Here is a 12,731-nt window from a genome sequence, read left to right as displayed (position 1 = left end):
TGGTGAAAATTGCAGTCCCTGCCAAAAAAAAAAACAAACTTGCAAGCTACTGCGTACGAGACCACATGCATCTTTCGCGCAGCGTATTGAAACTTCTGCTAAGTGTTTGCAGCTCCAAAGCGCCAGGCAGTGAAAGCGGCTGTAGATGAAACGAAACGTCTATTTATCTCACAGTTATAGAGTTGCCGGGTTATATATAGAATTATAGAGTTTCCAGGGATAGCTGCTTCGCGCAGCTTGAAGATCAAAACTTCGTAGCACCAAATGGGGGCAACCGGAAGACTAGCGCAAGGCCTTGCATCAGAGTTTTTCTTTCACTCGCGGAGTGAATACACAGATGCAATATCCAAAGACTGCGCTAACCAAAGCCACAAACGAAACGAGAGGCATTGTCCATAGACCGCTAAGGCCGAAATGAAGCGCGCAAGGCGGGCGTCACCCGCCCCGTCCAATGCTGCGCGATCGGCCCTGCACAGTACGGGCAGGCAGGCAATCGCACCCTTGCATTCGGGACGAGTGTCGTAACGCCACATAAGCCTCCGCTAAAGCCGGACGGGTTGGGTGTGGCCCACAGCGGCGCCGTACGGGCTACGCGTGCACAAAGAGGTGTGTACGGCGCAGCCACGGGGAAATGGTTGCCTGTGACGAAATGATGAGGCCGGCCCGAACCGCATCGGAACGGAGCCGTGTAGTAGTAGTACACGTACACGCACGTACTACACTACACACATCTCGTTTCGCTCGCGACTGCTTTCTCACGCGCCTCGCGTGAGTCAGCAGCGGGTGTGCAGGCTGGAAGCGAGGGGTCCTTGGCTTACAGGCGCACGGCAGCCTGTATGTGCGCCGAAGGCGACGCCAGGCCGACGCCTCGGGCGGGCTGTCGGGTCCGCGGGCGCGTGCGAGACCGCTGACAACCCGCAATCTTCGCGGCAGCGGAGGTGTTTCCGTCCCTCAACGGAGGAGCACCGGCAGTGGCCAGTATCCGAAACTTGTTTGCCCCCCCCCCCCTCCCCCACCCCAAGCGTGCACAGTCACTAAACCCCGCTCCACATCCCGACCTCTCGTGCATGGCGAATGCAAACGTCTGTGTCGGAGCTGAAACAGGCAAGAAAAAGAAAGGAAGGAAGAAATCGGAGCCGGAGGTTTCATGAAGTGGGAACCGTTTTCTCGTAGAATTTCGCCCATTCGGCGCGCCTTACTTTCCGCTTCAAGTAAAAGGAGAACAGATGTGCACGCCGGTCACACTTTGGCTACGATTTATTATTGTTATTGTTATTATTATTATTATTATTATTATTATTATTATTATTACTATTATTATTATTGTTATTGTTGTTGTTGTTGTTGTTGTTGTTGTTGTTGTTGTTGTTGTTGTTGTTGTCGTTGTTGTTGTTGTTGTTGTTGTTGTCGTTGTTGTTGTTGTTGTTCGGAGAGAATGCGCTTATAGATGTGAATAGTCCAGATGTAAGCATTCTTGTTATGAAGCCGAACCAGTCAGTACCCGCCCGCCGTGTTTGCTTAGTGACTTTGGTGTTGCGCTGCTAAGCACGATGTCGCGGGATCAAAGCCCGCGGCCACGGCGGTCGCATTTTGATAGGGGGAGAAATGCAAAAACACTCCGGTGCTTAGATTTAAGTGCACGTTAAAGAACACCAGGCGGTAAAAATTAATCCGGAGTCCTACACTACGGCGTGCTTCAAAATCAGGTTGTGGTTCTGGCACCTAAAACGTCATATTAAAGGAAAAATGAAAAAAAAAATAAGAAACCCAGTCAGTCGCACACGCCGAACTTCATTTCGCGGAGTGTCCTTAATTGTGGGAGGTGTCTCTAGCCTGCTGACCTGTTTCGTTATCACATGAAGGTCTATCACCGCGAGAATAAGCAAATTCAGATAGACATTATGACACCGAAACACTCCACATTGCTCCGCGAAGTAGCCCCCTGTTCTTCGTGTTGTCGACTAATTCGCTTTCGCCGTGCGATCTGCAAGCCTCCTTATTTACTCAGACAGCAGAGCGACCGCCCCGCAATGGCGTTGGTCCTGCATTTAATCCCCGGACAAAGGCGAATTTTTCTTAAACTGCGAAGCTTTTTTTTTTGTTTGTTTGTTTTTGAACAAAATTCACATGGGGTTTCTTTGCAGCTTCGTGCTACAGTCGGGTGGCCGACAATTCTTGTTTTCCTTTCGTGAACCTTCCTACAGCTTGCAGGCTTCCACAGAATGAATTTTCCATACATGGCTACGCCCTTCCTAGAATTTCATGTGGTTTAACAGGCAGCGTCACCAATTATCGATGTCCTAGAGTTGATGTGATATGCCTTGAAGAGTGCGCGCATTACTAGTTAATGAACTTCCCTCCTAGCGATTTTCAAACCTTTTCGCACAGCAACGAAGCCATTTGACATGTTTAGTACGCATTATGAAAATCAAATCAAATCAAGCATGTTTATTTTGCAGGAAGAATACAAAACTTCCCTGCGGGAGGCAAAGACTAAAAACGAGAAAGCCTGACGAGGTCTTGGCCCCTTGATCAACAAAACAGTCTACAGCAGTTGACATGACTCAATATACACTTCATTAAGTACAATGTATCTGCTTCTCTACATCAGATCACATACATATTTGTTTATACAAAAACATGCTCACCCTTGTAAACATTGACCATGTCGTCCCGTGACTGATCAAATTACGAAATTTGACACTCTTTCCTTTAAATGCATTAAAAATTAGAAGCTACTGGCTCTGTAAGTGGCGCTGGGTGATTCTTCTCACATATAATTTCAATACATACTAAAGGAAATAATTAAAAAAAATGTGCGAAGGTGCCTGGCACATGGAAGCACCGAATGGAAAATATAGACCCTGAAATGAACATGAATTGAGGTCGCATAAAGGCTCATAAACTCGGGTCGCATGTTGCATAAACACATAAGATCAACTATATTCACTACAAAAATTATTTTTCAAGAATATTTGGTTTCAAGAGATAATTGAGGGGACAGTTAGCACTCCTGTTTGCAATCTGCGTGCGGTCCATTTGGTCTAAAATCTTGAAATTTTGCTGCGTAGTCTTGTGCCATTATAGTTAGCCTATCAACTGGCTCCTTTCGGAATTGTGCCGTGTGTATTTTAGACATTGAGCATCATCATAAACGTTGCCACCTGTGCAACACAGATTATCATCATGATAAACTTTATATAGCAGAAATAGTTTCGTGAAAGCAGAACCGACGTTCGAATCGGGCTATACAAGTGCATTCTTTTGGTCTCTGAACTGAATGCAGACACGCCAGGGAATTTCGAGTAAATTATTTACGACAGCGGCGTTACCTGTGCACATACAACACACGTCAGCGCACGTTCAATACCAACGACGAAAATTTACGGAGCACTAAAATTATGAAAGGCAAAACTTGTTGCGGACTCAGTTGGCACACAGTGAAGGTGCACGAAGTGCGACCACAGTTTCTACAGAAGAAGCATGCAAGAGAAAGTTCGCTACTTTCAACGATGACTCAATCGAAGATACAGCTGAGAGACAGCTGAGAAACTGGTTCTAACCTGCTTCTGCACTGTTTCACAGCTCTCAGTATGAAAGTCAGCTCACCTTAAGTCAACTAATGCCGTTTGGAAAGAAAAAAAAAAACAACAAAGGTTCGCAGCGTTAGGCGAGGGCATTGCGGCGTACTTTCCAAAGTTATAGGCCTCTTCTTAGCCCGTACCACGAGCGAGCCTGTTTTACGTCGCGCCCCTGTTGGCGGAGTAACCTGCGTACCGTGCATAGCGTTAAGAAAAACGTAGTTCCAGCCTAAATCTACGCGCGTATATGAAAAGCTTCACTATAATGCGGGCCTTTTTCCTTCTGCTCAAAGTAAAAACAACTGTACAACAAATTGCCAGAAGAGAGATACGGAGGGGCCAAGGATCTTTTTTTTTTCACGGGTGAAGAATGCGCAGCTGTTGGCGCTCACGCGTGCGTGCGCGCGCGCCGGCTGGTTCCGCGCGAAACCTGTGGCTCACGAGGCGTTGGATGATAAATGCTGTTGACGCGACAGGGAGTCTTGATGGAGGCGCGCAGCTCCTTGCTTGAGATATCAAGAACACGTCCGCGGCCGCGCCACCGGAATTCACGCGTTCTGCCGCTTCTGTGTGTAGCCTTGTTCTCTGTTCTCTTGTGTATGTACTTGTACACAACGAGGAAACGGTCATTTTCTTCTCGCTTCGCCCACTTCCACTCTTTCGTACATATATATATATATATATACACGTACTTCTTTTGGTCATGGTCGGCTCTATCGCTTCTTCTTGGGGCCAACACATCAACCGGGTGCAGGCATTAATCGTGACCGGACTAATTGCTTCCATGACGAGTCTCTTCTTAAATTACCGCCGCCACAGGCGTGCGCGTGCTAATCGCTTCGTGCGTACGATGCTATCGAATTCCGCCGGGCGATGTTCTTTTTTTTTTTTTTTTGCGCGCCTTCTTCGCATAACGATAGCGCTGTATAGCTGTCCGTGAGACACACACGCGGCGTTTCACTTCCTTGCCCAGGCGGGATCGTGTTTCCTTCAGCACATGACGGGCGCTCGCACAGTGAAGTTTTCGCGAGCATTGGCTACATACGCGAGTGAGAGAGAATGAAAAAAAAAAAGAAAAGTGAGAAAGGATTGGAACGAGAAAAAAAAAGAAAGAATCGAGAATGCGCCGCCCCGGAGCGTTAATGACTCGTACATGAAAAGCGGGGTTGGACAGCACAATGGTTAAAACGCGATATACGCCGTCTGAATTTTAAAGGCGACTTTACGGCTCATTAGGTCGCGCTGCTGCGGGCATAATTTCTTTCGTACCCACGCTTGCTTTGGCTAACGTATGAGACTGAATTGGGTGTGCGGGGACTCAGTTACTGGCTAAAGCTTTCTCGGCGGTTGGAGTTTTCAGGAGTTGCAGCGTGGAAGATGAATTTTATCCGAAAGTTTCTGACTATAGGAAGGACAACCGGCTCTGGGAAGAGGGGAGCCTCACTGCAGAGCTTAGCAAGTCAGTTAGACAGAGACAAACTTAAGCGAGAAGTATGCAGTCGGTTAGAAACGAGACGACATCGAAACATGCAATACGCCGAGTCATGCAGGCTTAGAGTTTCCCATAGGCGTGCGAATTGCTCACAAGTTTTCGTAAGTGGTTTGGTTAACACCCTTGGGTTCTTCGTGAAAATTAGGTAAGAGAGAGAGAGAGAGAGAGACGAAACTTTAATGTCCACTGGTGTAGGCTCCAAGCGCGGGCCAGGCAAGGCCCCACTTCGCTTAGAGGTCCGCTAGTCCATGTATTTGCAGCACCATTCGCGTGTGTGTTTATGATTGGTGGTCTAACGTGATCCAGGGTCTGCGACATTGTCCAGCCAACTTGTTCGTTTGCCACGCCTCATGTGACTTATTTTTATTCTAAAAAAAAAAAATCTAGAAAATGGGAACCGAGGGGCCCGATTATTATTAGTGGCAACCATATGAAGCCAACAGATAATGAAGCGAAGAAAAGCACAAAGGAAGTTATTTGCAGTATTAATTTAGGCGTAGCAATAATCAGCTACAGTGGAATGAAAGTTAACGAAAAAAACAACAACTTTTCGCTGGTGGGAATCGAGTCCACAACTTCCGCATTGCGCTGTTTCATGCAGCGTGTTTAAATACAGTGCTTACCCTGAGAGTCTAAACACTATATGTCTACATTTATTACTTTTCTTTCTCTGCAGGTTCCAGAGAGCCCGCCGAAATAACTGCGGTTGTCATCGCTGGAAATGACTTGGATGCTCGTCGTATACGAGTCCACTCTCTAGGACATTCCACAAGGTAGGATGTCCGATTGGCGGTTTTAATTCTCGACATGCTAAGCAGAATATCCGAACGGTACAAGGCGTTATTGCCTCTCTGTCTTATGGGTTACGCTGCAACAAAATCGTTTCACTTGTGACGCTTTCTAAAGCGTTCTTTCGTACGAAACGTAAGCGCCCTCACGCTTTTTGCTTTATATGGCTACTTCAAGAGCGGTGCACACATTTGTGTATGCGCGATTTGGCTTTTTGCCGTTATATCCAGTGTTGGCCATTGTATGACATTTCGGATGAAGTGAGCGCGCTGTGTATTCACTGTAGCTCCACGTAGGCTAATTGTGCTGCGTATTGCTACAGACGACTGCTTTGCGGAAGGCGCTGCCTATTTCGGCGGTACTTTCGCCCTGCCGCGTTACAGCAGCAATGGCGAAACAATTGTTTTTCCTGTCTCGATCGTGATGCTTGTAGCCGCCTTTTGTGGCTGCAAGCCACCAACCTTTTGCATCTACTCCGAGCTGGTGACTCAATTCATTTGGTGCGGAAACTGCGCGATAAACAGATATTCAATTGCTTTGTAATGACGAGGACTCGCTATAGCACAAAGCAATGCATCATACCCCATTGTCGTTCTTGCAAAGGAGCGTCCAAAGCAATGGAATAATGTTGCGTAAGTTTGATACATCTATTAATAGACAGTCAATAATAGGTCACGCCTGTTGGGGTTAAGAGAAAGAATTGCTTTTATAAAAGGCTGGGAACTCTGTCGCCTTAAACTGTCAGCTTGGCATCCATTTTGGAACTACGCTAAAGACAAGATGAACATAAGTGAAATCGGACAATTTGAACTGCGGTTTCCGGCTGTATAAGCTCTCATCATCGCCCAAAACCGGTACATTAATGTGAGTCGCCCTCTATATAGGACCATCTAAACGAACTTGTGAGAGCCAATCATTTTTATTTTCACGAAGCAATGTTCTTCCCATCGGCCTCAAACTGTACTATGCGTACGCAGGCAAGAGCTAATCCCCTTGCAAAGTTGTTTTTCTTTCTTTTTGCAGAAGTTCGGCAGTTATTCTTATGTGTACGGAATAGTTTCGGCTAACGGTATACATGATGTCATTAAAAAAAGTGTTCTGGACGTAAAAAAAACACGCGCAGTTTTATTTGGACGTAAACCAATGGAGCAACAAATTATCGGCAGCCGTGTCTTTGACTCCCTATATGACTTCACTAAATTGGGACCCCTCACTCAATCCAGCCGTCGCATTAACACCCTAATAGCGCGCATTAGGCTAGCATATTTCTCCATAGTCGTTGCTTGTTTATTTCAAGTAAAATGAAGAAAAAGGAAGTAAGGAAATTCACTGTTGACTAGGGTGTAACCGACTAGCTACAGCTGTCAACACCAAAAACGGCAGTCAGCAGTAGAGATGGGGTTGAGAGGTTGGGGAGGGGGGGGGGGGAGACAAACATGAAGCATCGCTTTTCTCTTCGTGACGTCACTACTTCCGAGTTTGAAAGAGGGCGCTCGCACGAAGGGCCGTTTCCATTTTGGCACAGGTCGTGAACGTTGTAGTGCATAAACATAAACACTGGGTGACACTATACTGTTGTGACGTGTGCGGAGCGTAAAGATAAACAGAGCACGATAACACGGGTTCCATGGGATGACCATAGAAACGGCTTGTACGCACCGCTTGTAGTTTTATGGCATTTAGTTAAGGGCTTCATGAAAGCTCCGCTTCACGTTTGATTCCAGCATGCGAATTTATTTGCATAATTGCTCTTTTTTTTTCTCTTTAAATATGGTGCACCTTGTGCGGGCTGCTGGAAAGCCCACCGTCCGTGGCTCGTGGCTATGTCTGAGCTCGGGTGCGCCTAGCTGCGAGAGCCGGCATCGCTTCCCTGGAGAAAGATTAAACCTAGACTGTTTGTGGCTTTCTTGAGCGCTACGGCAGAGTCCGAGAACCCACATCCCAACACTAGATAATAATAATAATAATAATAATAATAATAATAATAATAATAATAATAATAATAATAATAATAATAATAATAATAATAATAATATTATTATTATTATTATTTATTTATTTACCGTGGTCAGGAACCCTATAGGCTGGCCCCCCCACGCATACATAAAAAAAGATAACTGAAGAGGAATCTGAGTAAACAACACACAATGAATAAAACCAACAATTATTGAAACAAATGTTGAACACAAAACAAAGCGCAAGCTAAATACAAAAGAAAAATGAGAAGAAGAAGCAGTTGAACAGCGTGGGAAACTATGAAACAAAAACGCAAAGCTGGCAAAAGAATAATGAGAGCGGGTTGTGAAAGATATCGAGATCACGAAAATAAGTGTTATACAGGCTGAGTATTCTGTGGACGGTTGAGTGGTGGTGATGACAGGCCGCAACATGGAAAGGTTCTATGTCTTCTCGTTATTATTGCGCAGCATATGAAGCATGATACAATTACTGCTGGGATCGGGGCAGGTGAGGACACCGCCAAAGAGTTTGAAAGGAAATAGAAGGCCAGTTAGATTACGTCGACAGCGAAGTGCGGGCAATGTCAATAATTAAACAGTGTTAGAACAAAGTACAGTGTCGGCAAAGCGGTGATGATATAAGCTTAGAAACTTTTCCTAAACTTTATAATACCCATGTTAGATCTAGAAATGCCATGGTCACCAACAGTATGGTCACCGCGATGGTCACCAACAGTATGAATCTCCTTAAATCGTTGATGTCATCGGAATATTGAAGGAAGGAAGAATTTTGAAAGAGCAAACTACGCCGTTGTAAAGAAATTAAGAAAAGGAGTGGCCCGAATACTGATCCTTTAATAATAATGATTATTATTATTATTATCACTACTATTGTTGTACAGGTCGCAACCATGTTTCGTCAAGCAGTGATTGTGTATCGACGGGCAAGTCAATAACGAGCACCTGTGGTTACGAAGATGTGTAGACATCACAGCTTCACGTCTCCCGACACGTGGTCAGACCACAGTGGCTGCTACCACGGGCAAGCATCGATTATTATTATTATTATTATTATTATTATTATTATTATTATTATTATTATTATTATTATTATTATTATTATTATTGTGGTGGTGGTGGTGACAACAATGACGACAACGATGGCCCTCTAACCGTGGATCGTGAATTGTTGTCTTGATTTTCATTCTCGTCGTTTTTTTACGCACGTACCTATCATTCCAAGCTTGCTCTTCGCTTGCCGTGGCTAGTCGGGATATCAGTATATTTAAAGGAGCGACAGCAAAATAAAGAGTTCTGTGTAAATTATAACCCTCTTTACGTCTCGTGTGCCTATAAATTTGCTTAACCATCTGTTCGCCGAAACGAGCTAACCGTATTTTAGGACCTCGTCTAGGAGTCTGATCGAGTGCGGAGCGACGTTAAACAGGGGCGTCGACTTTTTTTTTTTTTGGGGGGGGGGGGGAGACCTCAAGAACACAGGAAACGCCGTTAACCAAACGCAACCCGTTGAAAGAAGGATAATAAAAAGGAATAACGTGTAGGCGTAATAAAGATCCGGATAATGTGAGGAATCAATTCTACGGCTTTATGTGTTTCTGAGCGAGAAGGTCCTGGCTGTGTTGTAGCTGTTACTTGGTAAGCAAGGCAGGCGTCTCTTGTGGGCATAACTTGTAGAAAGAAGAAGAAGAAGAAGAAGAAGAAGAAGAAGAAGAAGAAGAAGAAGTAGGAAAAGAAGAAGAAGAAGAAGAAGAACGGAAAGAAAGAAGAAGCTTGTGGCAATGGAGATTCTTGCGCTAGTACTTCGCGCAGCTTCTGGCATAGACGCCAGAAGAATCAATTGCCAGCCACTGTAATTATTCTCGAAAGGAAAAAGTATGAAGATAAAAATATAAAGACAGCCTAAAGGCCACATCAGTGGCCTGGATTTTTAATGCTGTCTCACAGTGTTGCCGGAGAGTTCATGTGCCATGAACATTCGTTCATTAGCTCCCTAGCTTCACTTGTGCCTAATACGTTTGGTTCATGGGATCTGCTGGGCCAGTGGCTGTAGAAGTTTGCTCTTGAATTTGTAGCCAACTTTGCTCGCGAAGCCTCCTTTACCGATCCGTTGTTTCCGTTCTCCCTTCTACGGAGCATAGGTCACTGTGACAAGGTTTACCAGGTGCTTCGTTCTTTTTTTTTCTGAAATGCTTTTTTTCACGAATGTTCATGAATGTTGAATGTTGAGCTACCGCCGTGGTGGCTTAGCGGCTATATGGTGTTGCGCTGCTAAGCAAGAAGCCGCGGGATCAAATCCCAGCCGCAGCGACCGCAATTTGATGGGGGCTAAATAAAAGAAAATTTAAAAAATAAGAAGAAACGCTCGTGTCCCGTGCATTGAGGCCACGTTAAAGATTCCCTGGTGGGCCAAAATTAATCCGGAGTTCGACCACTACGGCGTGCCTCATATTCAGATTGTGATCTTAGCACGTAAAATCCCAGATCTTCTTTTTATTTTGCACTGACACGCTCGCTCAATTAAACCACTTATTGTTACTAACCTTGGAGCAGCGAGGCTGTGATTTCAAAAGGCAGGCAGCCCAATGTAACGAGTCTGCGACGATGTGTTGCGTCAATGAATGTCTACGTGCGCAGATCAGGGCCCCGATTGGCGGGAGCCCTCGAGCCTCAAGTGACGCGTGAGCAATTGTCCAAAGTTGATGCGGTAGCTCTTGGTCTTGCTGCGAAAGTTAGGAAGTTTGGACACCGGAAGGGACAATTGTCCCAAAACTTTGGCCAAGAAAAAATCAAGAAGAAAAACAGGAGTAATGAACTAGGAAAACGCTATCCAAACAAGTCTCTGAATTACGAAAAAAAAAGAAAACAGGGTGTCACTGTCATGCCAATCGCTATCAATAAAGGAGAACGCCAGAATGTTGGCCATCCAACGAGGAAGTTTTGTAAATGTATACGTCTTGATTTATACTATTCCTGGCTGGACCCCGAAAAGACTAAACTAGACCACACTAAGCTACGTTAGCGTTGTTCGTAGTTTCCATGTTTATATACATCCTCCACCTTCGCCTCATTCCCAAGGTTTCTAGTTTTCTTCAAGAATATTAGTTTACGTCTACTTCCTCGGTCTTGACCAATCTCCAATCTCGGTTCTTTTCTATTCTTGAGGGCACAGTCGGTATCACCACTTTTTTTTTTTCTATCAACTTCCTGGCCTCTTCACGACGTTCAGGCAAACATGTTGTTCGTCTGCCTTCGCCAATCTGTATGTCCACACTTTGTTTCTTTTCTCTCTTTGTTTTTTCCCCTACAAAAGACAAGAAGATAAGGAGTGGCTGAATCAACGAGTCCTTCTTGTTCCTTCTTCGTCGTAATATATTCGTCGTGTCCGAGCCTTCCGTGCGCCCAAAACGAGCCAATGTTCTTGCTTTCGGGCTTCGTCCGGAAATATCGCCAGTCATAAAACAAGAGCGTTGCCCTTTTCCGAACAACTTTCCGGTGTGTGCACGAGGGGCGGTTTTGCCGTCGTGACTTTGTGTGACCAGACAGACAAACAAAAAAGAAAGAGAGAGAGCGAGAGCTAGGAAAGAGGCGCGAGAAGAAGGAAACGTGGCCATGAAGATTTGTCTATGATAGCAGTGTATTTTACAACTTAACGAACGTGCACAGTGAAGAGTATACTGGCCAGCGCACTATAAAAGCTATGCGGAAACAATCTCAATGGCGGCTTCCTTCCTGCACAGACCTCCGAGGTGTTCGGTCGATGCTTGCTGTCTCCGCGGTATCTTCGGAGTGGGCAGCACGTCATGTTTCACGGCTGCTCGTCTCCTGCTGTCGACTCACCGAGATTTACGACCGGCGATCTTGTGGCCAGATTGGGTGCGGGGCGCCGGCCTGCTGAGCGCACCGCAAGGAACCCGTGGGCCGCCCGCCGCGTCGCCTCGTGGATATTTTGCCCTTATCATTGTTTATGTTTTCTCGTCCAAATACAGGGGTGGAACACGCATGCGCTGCTGTTGCGCAATCCGCAATCGGTCACAGGTGACGCGGCCGGCGGAGACTCGACGTATATGGCGATCTGACCACTTGATCGTTCGATGACCGTATTTTGAACCGGGCGTAAGAAGAGGTTTTGCTTGCTATTCCCGCGCAGGATATAACGTTTTCTTTTTCGCGTTCCCATATCTCTGCGCTCTATAGGCTAAGGCTGTAATTCTTAGTGCAGTGATTCCCGTTACGCATCGTTGCAGAAACCCGTACGCTTCAATGATCTTGCGCGCATATACTTGCCCGCACGTTGTGTTTGTAGGCCTGAAGTTCGCATACTAAAACTTAGGCACATGTCCGCGTGCGCGCGCGTTCACGCGATTTTGTGCATGCCTATGCGTGTGTGTGAATTCCATTGTAGTGGTGACGCATTCACATTTGGGTGGGAACGTTGCCAGTCCCTGTCGAAACACCTTACTGTAAAAGGTTTCGCCTCCTCGTAAATTCATTTCTTTCTGTTTTATTTGTATCCGGGAAGAACAGGGACTTCGTGCGAATTCGGCAAACCAGCAGAGGTCGCTACTGTTCATAGACTACTTGAAGCGTCCGTGGAGTTTACTGCAAGTGTGCAAAGTGTGTCCTGTTTAGAACGTAACCCATTTCTGTGCTGTATATTATGCAAAACTGACAAAATTAGCGTTTCAAAGCGGCTGTAAAATGTGAAAGACAAGGAAGACGACAATACTTACCAAGCTGAGCGTCTTTCTAAAACTCGAACTCTTGATAAATTGAGTTAGTTGTCAGTTTTCTTCCTCTTCTTCTCCTTCTTTTGCGTAATATATGTAGCCAGTCAGGTTAAACGGCTGTGTGCCGTTATACTCCAACAAGTTTTCAATCGCAGAACAGACG

General features: G+C 45.6%; 1 protein-coding gene across 1 annotated transcript in view; it reads left to right on the top strand.

Annotated features, from left to right (window-relative positions):
* The window catches only part of Tsp74F (Tetraspanin 74F), a 458,205-nt gene that overhangs the window by 171,834 nt on the left and 273,640 nt on the right, over positions 1-12,731 (top strand). Inside the window, exon 2 of the mRNA XM_075690187.1 lies at positions 5,750-5,846. The gene's annotated coding sequence lies outside the window, so the exon portion shown is untranslated. The remainder of the gene's footprint in view (positions 1-5,749; positions 5,847-12,731) is intronic.

This window comes from Dermacentor variabilis, chromosome 4 (assembly GCF_050947875.1).
Source record: "Dermacentor variabilis isolate Ectoservices chromosome 4, ASM5094787v1, whole genome shotgun sequence".
NCBI lineage: Eukaryota > Metazoa > Arthropoda > Arachnida > Ixodida > Ixodidae > Dermacentor > Dermacentor variabilis.
Note: the sequence above shows the minus strand (reverse complement) of the source record. Positions and strands in the feature narration are given on the sequence as shown.